At 42.6% G+C, this 10,718-nt stretch overlaps 1 long non-coding RNA gene across 1 annotated transcript in view; it reads right to left on the reverse strand.

Moving 5' to 3' along the window:
* Nucleotides 1-4,447: 4,447 nt before the first annotated feature.
* LOC128078178 (uncharacterized) overlaps nt 4,448-10,718 on the reverse strand; it is a 52,187-nt gene continuing 45,916 nt past the window's right edge. The window contains exon 3 of the long non-coding RNA XR_008205355.1: nt 4,448-4,737. This is a non-coding gene — a long non-coding RNA (uncharacterized LOC128078178). The remainder of the gene's footprint in view (nt 4,738-10,718) is intronic.

Below are 10,718 nucleotides of genomic sequence, written 5' to 3' on the forward strand. Positions count from 1 at the left end.
TGAATTAAATGAAACTGAAATATAATCATAAGCTTAAAACATCTCACTTGAGCATGAAACATGCTTGCTTTAACTGTGTGAACATTGGCTTTGGTTCATTCATAAATTCAAATTTTTTCTTACTTTCCAAGACACTGCTGCTAATGTCCCACCAGAAGATCCTTGTTTGTCCACCTCCTAATGCAGTGAGTTCATGCAAGTTCTTATTCCTCATGGGATGTGAGTCGTGAGCTATGGGGCTGTAACAGCTGGCCAGTTCCTGTCAGAGCACTTCATAACAGTCATAGCAGTCCTAGTCTGGCATGATTTGCAGAAAACTCATGCCAGAAAGCTCCGAGGTTCTCCATTTCCCTCTATCACCATGCAGTTGGCATAACCCCTTAGGAAATGACTTGGGGTCATCAGCCAAGGGAACTAATCGAGCTCCCTGACACCTGTGTCTTTGTCTTTGTACCCAGTGGTCCCACTGCTTACTCACTGCTTACCTTCTTGTAGTGGATCCCCCTATACCACCCTGAGCTCTCTGCAATTTTCTTTGATGAATTCTATATTAGACACGCTTCCTTCATTTCCTTCCAGTTCCTTCCACAGTCTTTCTTTCTCAAGTTATTCTACATTTTCTTGCCTACAATTTAGAATTGGGAAATGTGATTTGCACTTTTACTGTATTTGCTCTATTTTGCCGTGGTTAGGATAAATCCCATCTGATGGATACAAACACCTGAAAAAATGAAGTGAAAATCCATGTGGTTTCTGCAGTATCCTCCAATCAAAAACTAAAGATTTCCAAAGAACTAGAAAATATGTGAATCTGTCTGAGGGATCTTGTATGGAATTTTAGGCGGATGAGGAGAATTACTGGTGCTGTGTTCTTCTGCATTCTGCATCACACTTTGGGCTACTTGCTGAAGAAACTGTAATATCCCAGCTTTCTAACAATTGATGGGAAGATGATGTCAGCACAGTAAAGGACAGCCTTCCTGCTACAACCATCCTATACAGGCTATGCAAATTGATGGCATCATTTTTTAGTGCTGTATAGTTTCCCTGATTTCTTCCTTTGTCTTCCCAACTCCCTCTGCAATGTCTGTGATTCTGTCTCTGACAGCACTAAAAATGTAGTGAAGGCACATATTATAGTACCTAGTGTTCATAACTATTCCCTTTTTTCTTCATGTTTTAAATGCATTACATTTAATCTGTTTTCTATATTGTAGTAGTAAACTGATATCTGATAGCATAACAAAAGGTTCTGCTATTTAATGATTGCTGAGCTTCTCTGAGACTTTGTCAATTGCTGAGTTTGTCCATCAACATCTTTCTTATTGATATGCACTGTTTTCAAACCATGCACGCTTAACAGCTTGCTGTCCCAATTCCTGACTTGCTGCCTGACTTGGGGAAGGGCCTCTTCTCACTTAATGCTGACTGTAATTTAGAGCTAAATTTTGTTCAAAGATGATCAGCAACAGGAACAACAGTGTGTTTTACTGCTGAGGTCACTGTACTGATCACACAACAGGTGAACTTCCTTGCCCTTTCAGAGACCAAGCGAGGACGTAGCAATCTGTTATATGTTCTAAATGACTGAAGAGCAGAAGTCATGTCACTGGCTTGGTCCTGAATCAATTTAGTTGTGTTTTGGGTCCTGTGAGTTCAGAAACCTCATGTGCTAGCTGGTCAAATGGCATTTCTGAAGTCACCTGAAAAATAATAACAAGGTTTGTTACTTATCTTGAGTCCTACCAGCACAGCATGTTACAAGTAGGCACGTTTTGTAAATTGTTGAATACTGAACCTATTGAATCTTATTACCTCTGGTGATGGCAAAGCCTTTGTCTTGTAAGCCAGAAATTGAAAGTGTGATTTTCTGCAAGGAGCTAAAAAGAATCCTACCTGAAAATAAGATTTTAGCAGCAGATGTAATTCACAGCAGAATGAACACGATGCTTTCCACAGGCTAATCTGCAAAATGAGAGCGTTCAATTAGGTAATACATTTTGATGTATGGACATAGGAGCCTGAGGATGGGTGCACAACATCATGACAACAGTGAAGTTGGATCAGGATCCTGTCTAACATTGGCTGAAAATGAGGTCCCAAGAGTAGCAGCAATGCAGCCATGGAGGAATTGTTTCTTGATTGCTCTCCAGCATCCAGAAATTCCTGGGCATTTTTGAGTACCCTCAATGGATTTTTCTGACATGGCTTTGCCCGATTACTTTTGAATACATATAAACTTAGTATCTACATCCTGGCTAACAGTGTTCTGCAGCTCATGATCTGTAAAGAACTGTGACCCTTTCCCTGAATAAATGATACCAGTTGCTGTTTTAGCATTTTCTGATACCACACAGATGGCCATAAAGCTGTGGGAAGTTGTCTAGAGGGCAGCCATTGCTCAGGCAATGCTGACTGTTGGTTGGTGGTGATGTGTGGAATCAAACACTATAACCAGAATAATCATAAAGCAGGTATGTTTACTCAATGTTGGATGCATCCTTATGCTGGATGAAGGGGGGGTATTCCTTCCAAGCCTGTATACCAGATGGCAAGAAAGGCACATATTTAAAGAACAAGTTGCTTACATATGCATTAGATGTCTAAGAAAAGGTTGGGTTATTACAGTGACTCCCCAGAATGATTGACATTTTCCCTGCCTCAAGTCTTAGTTCTTTTGCACATGAGTGGTATCTCTCAGTGGTTGTCTGGTGGTCTTTTCTGATGAAGAACAGATGTCTCTCTTGCTATGTACTCTCTGACCTGGGTCAAGTTGGAGGATGCTGACTTAGCTCTAGCTGGTTGTCTTATTGGCTACAACTCTGTCCACAAATCCTCTGCTTCTTTGTTAATGTATGGCTTTACTGTCCTACCCTATTGCCTTGCACTGCAGATATAGGATAGCTAACAATGTTATTTGGAGAAACAGGAAACTCGCTGTCTGTACTGACTGTCTAAGTCTGCAGAAAAGCATTTATTATTGGCAGCTAAAATCTGCCTTAGAAAGGACAGATCTGTAGCTGCTGATACAGTACCCCATGAAGGCACATAACTTCTAACTAAACTTATTTTCCTTAATTCAGAAGGGGATGAGATCTTGTGTTGCTGACAGCTGTGGGTTGGCAGGCAGTTGCATTATCACTGTACATCAGTCAGCAGGTGAAAAATAATTGCATTGCGCCTACATATAGTTATTACTGCACTTCTGTTTCCATTTTCCTCTTCTGTCTTGGTAAATAGTTTTGATGTCAACCCACAAGTCCTGTTCAGTTTCCAGTACTCTTCCTCATCCCACTTGGGGGGAGGGAGCAAACATCTGTGTGGTGTTCAGCTACCTGATGGGTTAAATGATGCTTGGCTTTTTGTTTTTTATTGGGCCTCCTACTTAGTATATAGACCCCTTAATATCCAGCCTGCAGCTGACGAAAAAATAACAAGGAAAAAAGTTTGGCATAGTTTCCTCTTTCCTGAGATTGATCTGCCAGAAAGCAAAGGAATGCCTTCCAGAGGTGCTGGTAAACATTCAGATTTGCCTTTAATACAGTCACTTGCTTTTGTGTATCCCTATAGGGGCTGCCCCAAAAGTAGTCGGAGCAGGAGCTGCTGCAGCACAATCCTGATGCATGTCTCTTTCCTCATTGAAGCACATCAGACACACAGTTGTGTCTTAACATTTGAATCTCAGAAATTGGATCTTTTTTCAAGTTTTTTGTGGTACGTATGGAATTGTTAATCTGTGAAAAAAATGATCCTCATTCCTGTGAAATCCATCACATTTCTCATGCTATTCTTGGATGAATATATTCTGAAGTTGTAAATGTTTGTATCTGGATAGAAAATTGAGGAAGAAGAGTGGGAAGTGTAGCATTTCATGTAAGTTTTTCAGTTATATTAACTAGTAATTATTAATGAAACAATTCTGTCATTCCCTGATTAGAATGCCATTAACTTTCATGGATCTTCACATCTTTAGAAAGTTTCTTGAAACATCACACACTGAAGGAGATCACAGTAATTACAGAGCTCTATCCTTTTTCAATAACTAGAGATATCCTCATGCAAATGCTATGGACAATATGGAGTGCCTACAACACATTGTGACAAATGGAGTTAATTTCCCAAAAATCTGCATGCTTGGCCTCAGAACAATGTCATTAAACCATTCCAGAAGTGAAGGAGAAATACCTAAGAAAATTGCAAAGATTCCCTTTTCATATTCATAGCTACCTTCACTGTGCACATCTGTTTGAGGGGTCAGCAAGAATTATTCTAGGTGTAAGGACAACAGCAAGAGTTCAAACTGTTTATTTCCAATACAAACAGTTATACTGTTGTTACTCTATGAACTGCAACTATGAGGAAAGATAGCTAGCTGGCTCCCAGATATGAATGGCTGCTGTGGAAAAAAAAGCTTCCTGCATGTCCCCAGGACTCCACCGCTGGCACTTTTTGCATTTGCACCAGCTTTTCTCATGGGATTTCAACACTTAATTCTGGCAGACAGTGAAGCTTACTGGGATCACACAGCAGTCACCAAAGCAGGGCTTTTCATGTATTCAGCCCTGGGGACTGATCGATGGGGCTTCACTTTGGCATGTCTCCACTTAACTTTCTCCTCTCTATGCTTATTCAGGACACCATGATATTCCCTTTGCTGTCTCCCATCCTGCACGACTCCAAGGAATTTCCTAATCCAGAAAAATTTGACCCGGAACATTTCCTGAATGCAAATGGTACCTTCAGAAAGAGTGACTACTTTTTCCCATTTTCCACAGGTAAAGAGCTCTTTCTACGTCAGGACCTAGACTATCCTCTCCCAGAACCTCTTCAGACATTTCAGTGGCTCTGTCATCCCTGTCTGAACAGTGATGTCTGCAGATCTGCTGCTCACTTCTGGGCAGCTAAGCTCTACCCCATATACTACAGTTTCAGTTTACCTCCCTTTCTTAACAAGTACCAGAGCTCCTCTGATGCATCCTCCAAGAAAAGATGCATGAAGTGGGATTTGTAGCCATGCCACTTCTCTCTCCTAGCTAGCCATAAAGCAGCAACACAACACGAGAAACTGAAACCTTCAAATTGCATTGGCCCACCCAGTACTCTCACACTGTTCTGAACACTGAGACCTCAGTTTAATTCAATTCACTTCCCCAGAAGGATGCAGTGCTGCATGCCCACTCTGAGACGTCGGAACTCTCACGGCAGAGGGGTTAAAATAAGTTACCAGCAAAAGTACTCTACCATCATCTCCTGTTCTCCTCATTCTTTCCTTGCAGGAAAACGCATCTGTGCAGGAGAAGGTCTGGCCCGCATGGAGATATTCTTATTTTTAACATCCATCCTGCAGAACTTTACTCTGAAGCCCGTTGTAGATCGCAAGGATGTTGACATTTCTCCCATAATCACCATGCTGATAAACGCACCCCGACCTTATGAGATCTCATTTATTCCACGTCAGACAAGTGAAGACAGTTGCCATCTCCAACCTCAGAACTCTTCTTGAACAACAGTCATTGCCCACCCTGATGTGACTGAGACAATCAGATAACTTCCTAAATTCTTTACAGACACAAGATTTATGCTTTTCTATGTGATCCTGGAAGGACATGCTCCAGCAGAAAACAATCCTCCACAAAGCTTAGACTCCCACACGCTGTCCAAAATAGGTACATACCTTGACTATTTCTTTTCACTCATTTAGAAGAAATGCATTCTGGCTTTAAGACACCATCTAGAAAACCTCCGGTCCCACTAAGCATGTGGGAACTGGCTGGACTGCACTTACTGGGCCTGTCAGAATTAAAAGAGCAATTAAGCACTGCTCATTGAGAGAAAAGAGCGTGAAATAATGCTGGAATCTCCATGAATGCAGCTTGAATCTTCCCATTACTTTTTTGAAGTATGTAAGAATCACTGAGGAAACTTGACGAGCTTCAGGTAAAGGCTTTCTATGAGCTAACAAAGAAATGTAGGACTGGCATTTCCCAGATTGATCACATTCTCTGCAGTGTAGCTTACTGTAATTACAGTGACAGAGCTGAGTCTGAGCTATGTGGAATAATACAGCACATGAAATGTCACCACAGGAGCATTAATGAATGGGTAGGCAAGCAGCCAAACGTTCATTTCTTTCGCTGTGTTAATAGACTTGAAACACCATGAGTTATTTGTTTGGTGCAACAAAAGTTCAAGGCAAAAATATATCTCAGAAAATACATGAAAAATGTCATCTATCTTATTAATATTGGTAACCTGGACCAAGTGTTAGAAGTCGACTTTTCAGAAAGACAAACGAAAAAATGGAAAGCTCATTGTGCTTCCTTCAACTTTGCCATGGCTAAGTGGCTTGGGAGGCAACCTTCCTGTTCCAGACATTTTCCTCCATGCTGAACAGACAAGAATGCAGCCTGTGCTAAGCAGCAAAAGGGAGGAGAAAAATAAGTAAGTAAATAAGAAAAAGCTGTAGCTCCCAAAGAGTCCACCATCATACAGAGAAGCACCAAAGCCGTGCCCTACCAGTCTCACCTGGCGTCTCACTGTGCCGTGGTACAAGCAGCAGTGCAAGTGCAACCAATGGCTGCTTCTGTTTCCTTTGAGATCACCTGATGGAACACAAAGCGGAATTAGCACTTCTGAGAGATTAAGGGTCAGATGTTTTGTCACCTGCTAAACTGGAGAACACTGCTGAAAACAAAAACAGGCAATAAGTCTCTCTCTCCATGCAGCCATACTGCTCTTTCTGTGTGCCTGCTCACGCTCAGTGCTGTCAAGGCTCTTACTTCTGGTGGGCCAGTACACAGAAAATCGTATCTTATTTGCAGAACTGAGGCCGGGCTACTTGACTTCCCATGGCAGATTTGACACAAAGTCTTGTCACTCAGCAACACAAAGAGTGGCTTTAACCTTGATTAATTCATTCTTTGCCCTGTTGCTATTAATTCCAAGGACTTAAGAACATCTGGAAGTATAAAGAGTTGCTAGGGAGCTGGAAAGCACCTGTGGAAGCGTCAGCCAGTTGGCCAAGTGGTAACAGAGGACAGAACCAGCAGGGTTCAGGCCCACTAAAGAGGTCCCTGAGTTTCTTGTCTATGAAACACCCCAGGAAATAAATAAAAAAGCCACTTGAGCTGTTTCCCCTAGCAGGGCAGCAGCACTTGCCTGAGCCACCATTCTAAGTTAATATGACATTAATCAGTAAACGGCAGATGTGTTCCAGCATGACTGAGACACTCCCAAGTTGGGCACTTGAGCATAATGAATGCAGAGGCAGCAGCAAAAAACAAAACTGTAGGCTCTGCTACAACAAGAGAGGCCTTAAGGAAAGCAAAGGCACTAACAGTCACTGCTGTAGACACTTCCTTCTAAGGCGAGGAAGAGGAGAGATCTGAGATCTCAAAGAAACACAGTTTAACTCCTTCCAGAAAAAGAGAGGAACAACACCCTTGTAGTAAAGCCCCCATTCCCATCCAAGTGTAAAGTGTGCAATCAACAAACATACAAATAGCAGAACATGGAGAGGCCGGTACTTCACAGGTTGTATAACTAGAGGGATTACCATGGTGGAAACAGATAATAAAAAAAAAAAAGGAAACTCAGCCATGTCCTTGGCTTTCAGGAAAAAGAAACGCCAAAGGGAGCAATCTCCAGAAAGAGATCCCTCCCCAGGGGCTGTCGGCCTTAAATGGGGTCTAGGTGAGGTGCAGCCAGGCTCCAACCCTTCCAGTCACACAGCTGAACTGCCTTCACCTGTGCTCCCAGGGCTGACTCAGTGCTCGCCTCAGGAGGTCAATCAGAGGTTCAGGCTGTGATTCAGCAGGTCCCATACACCAAGAAATGGACTGAGCTGGAGCTGGAGCTGGATTTGTCTCACTGCAGGGAATACAGACAGCAGCAACCTACGTAGTAAACATTGAGAATGGGTATCCAACTAACTGAAATTAAGTTGTCAAAACGTAGGCATGAAGTCTGCACTGGACTTACCTGATTTCTTCAAACGTAACTTGTTCACTGCAGGAACCTCGGTTCCCTACTGCCGTTTGGCCTTCACTTCTCCATGACAGTGCATACTCAGATACCTGAGATTAACAAACACAAAGACCCTGCATTAGAGGGTGGAGGCTTCCACCTTTTTCAGTGTTGGGCCTATCAAACAACTGTGCTTGAGACAGCTTTCCTAAATTCCCTACTGATGTCATCTCAAAGCTCAGGTTATTTCAGCCTTAATAAAGGCTCTGCGTATTAAGACAGAAATCACTGACTGTCAGCAAATGCTTATCACCAGATTTGGTATCCGTTGCTTTGTTTCCTGGACGTGATACCAATATCTCCACCTCCCATGTTAGTTAAGCACATGCATTCATCTTGTATTAACTATTAAAAAATAATGGCTGCATGCACAGCTTTGAGCCAAGCCGAAGTGGTTTCCATCAGAAGGCTTCTCAAGCTCTAATCTTTTGGGACTGTAATTTAAGCTCACTGATTTCCTGCAAATTCTGAAAGACAAAAAGAGAGAGTTGCTTCTGAGCCTCTTCCAGCAGGCCTGAACTTCAAGGCCTGAACACAATCACTTACAGAAAATTTGGAACAGATTTAATGGAGGAGGTACAGTCTGAGCAGGACATCTGTAGTTGTAGCAGGGGAGACATTCAGTGGCACAAATGAGTAGAACTGACGAACTTCCTGTGTGACAGAATTTGTGTCGTGCACCTGGTTCCAATCAGCTGCACAGGGCCTTTCTGAGGTTTTATATTGTCACTTGGTGAACTTGCACATCATCATTTCTCTTGAACGTATGCACAGTTGGCAAAGCACGCACACTTGTCAACTTAGTGTCCCAGTTCCTGACTTGCTGCCTGGCTTGGGGAAGGGCCTCTTCTCATTTCATGTTGACTATACTTTGAAGCTAATCTCTATTCAAGGATGATCATCAACAGGAACAACAACACAGTGGCTTACTGCTAGAGTCACTGCACAAGCCACACCAAGGCTGATACTACATTAACTTCCTTGCACTTTCCAAGATCAAGCCAGGTGGAATGTGCTACACATTCCAATTGACTGAAGAGCAGAACTCACGTCACTGGCTTGGTCAACTGGCTGAATCAACTGAGTTGTGTTTCTGGTCCTGTGAGTTCAAACACAAATATTTAATCAAATTTTTTGTGCTGACTGGTCAAATGGCATTTCTGCAATCACCTGAAAGATAACAACAAGGTCTTTTTCTTATCTTGAGCCCTACCAGCATAGCATGTTACAAGTATGCATGTTTTGTAAATCATTGAATGCTGAATTTTTCATGGATCTTAATACACCCGGTCATGGCAAAGTCTTTGTCTTGTAAGGCAGACACTGACACTGTGCATTTTGGAGTGAGACCTTGTGTTGCTCCTGGCTGTCAGTCGGCAGCAAGTTGTATTCTTGCTGTACATTGGTCAGCAAGAGGAGAGAATCACACTGCGCCTGTACATACAGTTATCACTGCACTTTTGTTTCCATTTTCCTCTTCTGTCTCAGGGAATAGTTTTGATCTCAACCCACAAGTCCCATCTTTGCTGTTCCCTCCTTCATCCCACCCGGGGGGAAGAAGCAAACATTTGTGTGGTGTTCAGCTGCCTGATGGGTTAAACCACAACAGGTTATTTTTGTTTTTTGGTACTCTTGGAGCACTTAGGTGGTGTAGTGGCCCACTTAATATCCAGTTTCCTCTTCTATGTGCTTGATCTGCCAGAAGGCAGAAGAATGCCTTCCAGAGGTGCTGGCGCACTTGCAGGTTTGCCTCCGGTACAGTCTCTTGCTTTTCTGTGTCCTTGCATAGAGGCTGCCCCAAAAGTAGTTGGAGCAGGGGCTGCTGCTGCAGCACACTCGTGACGCACGTCTCTTTCCTCACTAAAGCATATCAAACACACAGTCTTGTCTGAGAATGTGTATCCCAGAAACTAGATCTGGATACTAGGTTATGTGTGAGGAAGAGTAGTCAGAAGTGTAGTACATCACCTATGCTTTTGTGTTCTATTAAATAACTACTACTAATAAAACCATTCAGTCTGTTACTCCCTGATCAGAATGCCATTAACTTTCATGGATCTTCACATCTTCTCTGGATATTCGGAACGTTTCTTGAAACATCACACGTCGAAGGAGAGCACAGGCTGCCACAGGGCTCTGTGCTTTGTGGATAACTTTTCAAATCTTCCAGCAATTGCTATGGATACTGTGGACTGTATAAAAGAGATTGGGAAAAATGCAGTTTTGCTCCCTGGAAATCTGCATGCGTGACCTCAGACCAATGTTCTCACTCCGTTCAAGAAGTGAAGGTGAAATACCTATAAAACACTTGTGAAGATGCCCCTATTTCATCCACAGCTCCCTCCACTCCGCACACATGTTGGAGAAGCAGCCAGAAATCACCCTAGGCATAAGGACAACAGCAAGCATAGATTCAGCAGATGGGCTCTAGTATTTCTGCATTTTGAGATCATTTGGCAGCATTAGACTGTTATTGGTACCACATGGATGATTACCCAAAGGAACACAAGCTCTATGTGTAAAAAAAAGTCAGAGTTAACAATGAGTTCATCCCTAGTTTGCTCATTCTAATCTTGAGCAGATTAATAAGTAATCTGCTGCCTCAGCAGGAACAGGGAGGTGATATTGGCTGATTTAATCCACGTGCTTTTCTTCTACAGCTTATAAATAACCTCCGGTTTGCAGGTCCCAGT

Source organism: Tympanuchus pallidicinctus, unplaced genomic scaffold (genome assembly GCF_026119805.1).
Source record: "Tympanuchus pallidicinctus isolate F22 unplaced genomic scaffold, pur_lepc_1.0 scaffold16, whole genome shotgun sequence".
In the NCBI taxonomy this organism is placed as follows: Eukaryota; Metazoa; Chordata; class Aves; order Galliformes; family Phasianidae; genus Tympanuchus; species Tympanuchus pallidicinctus.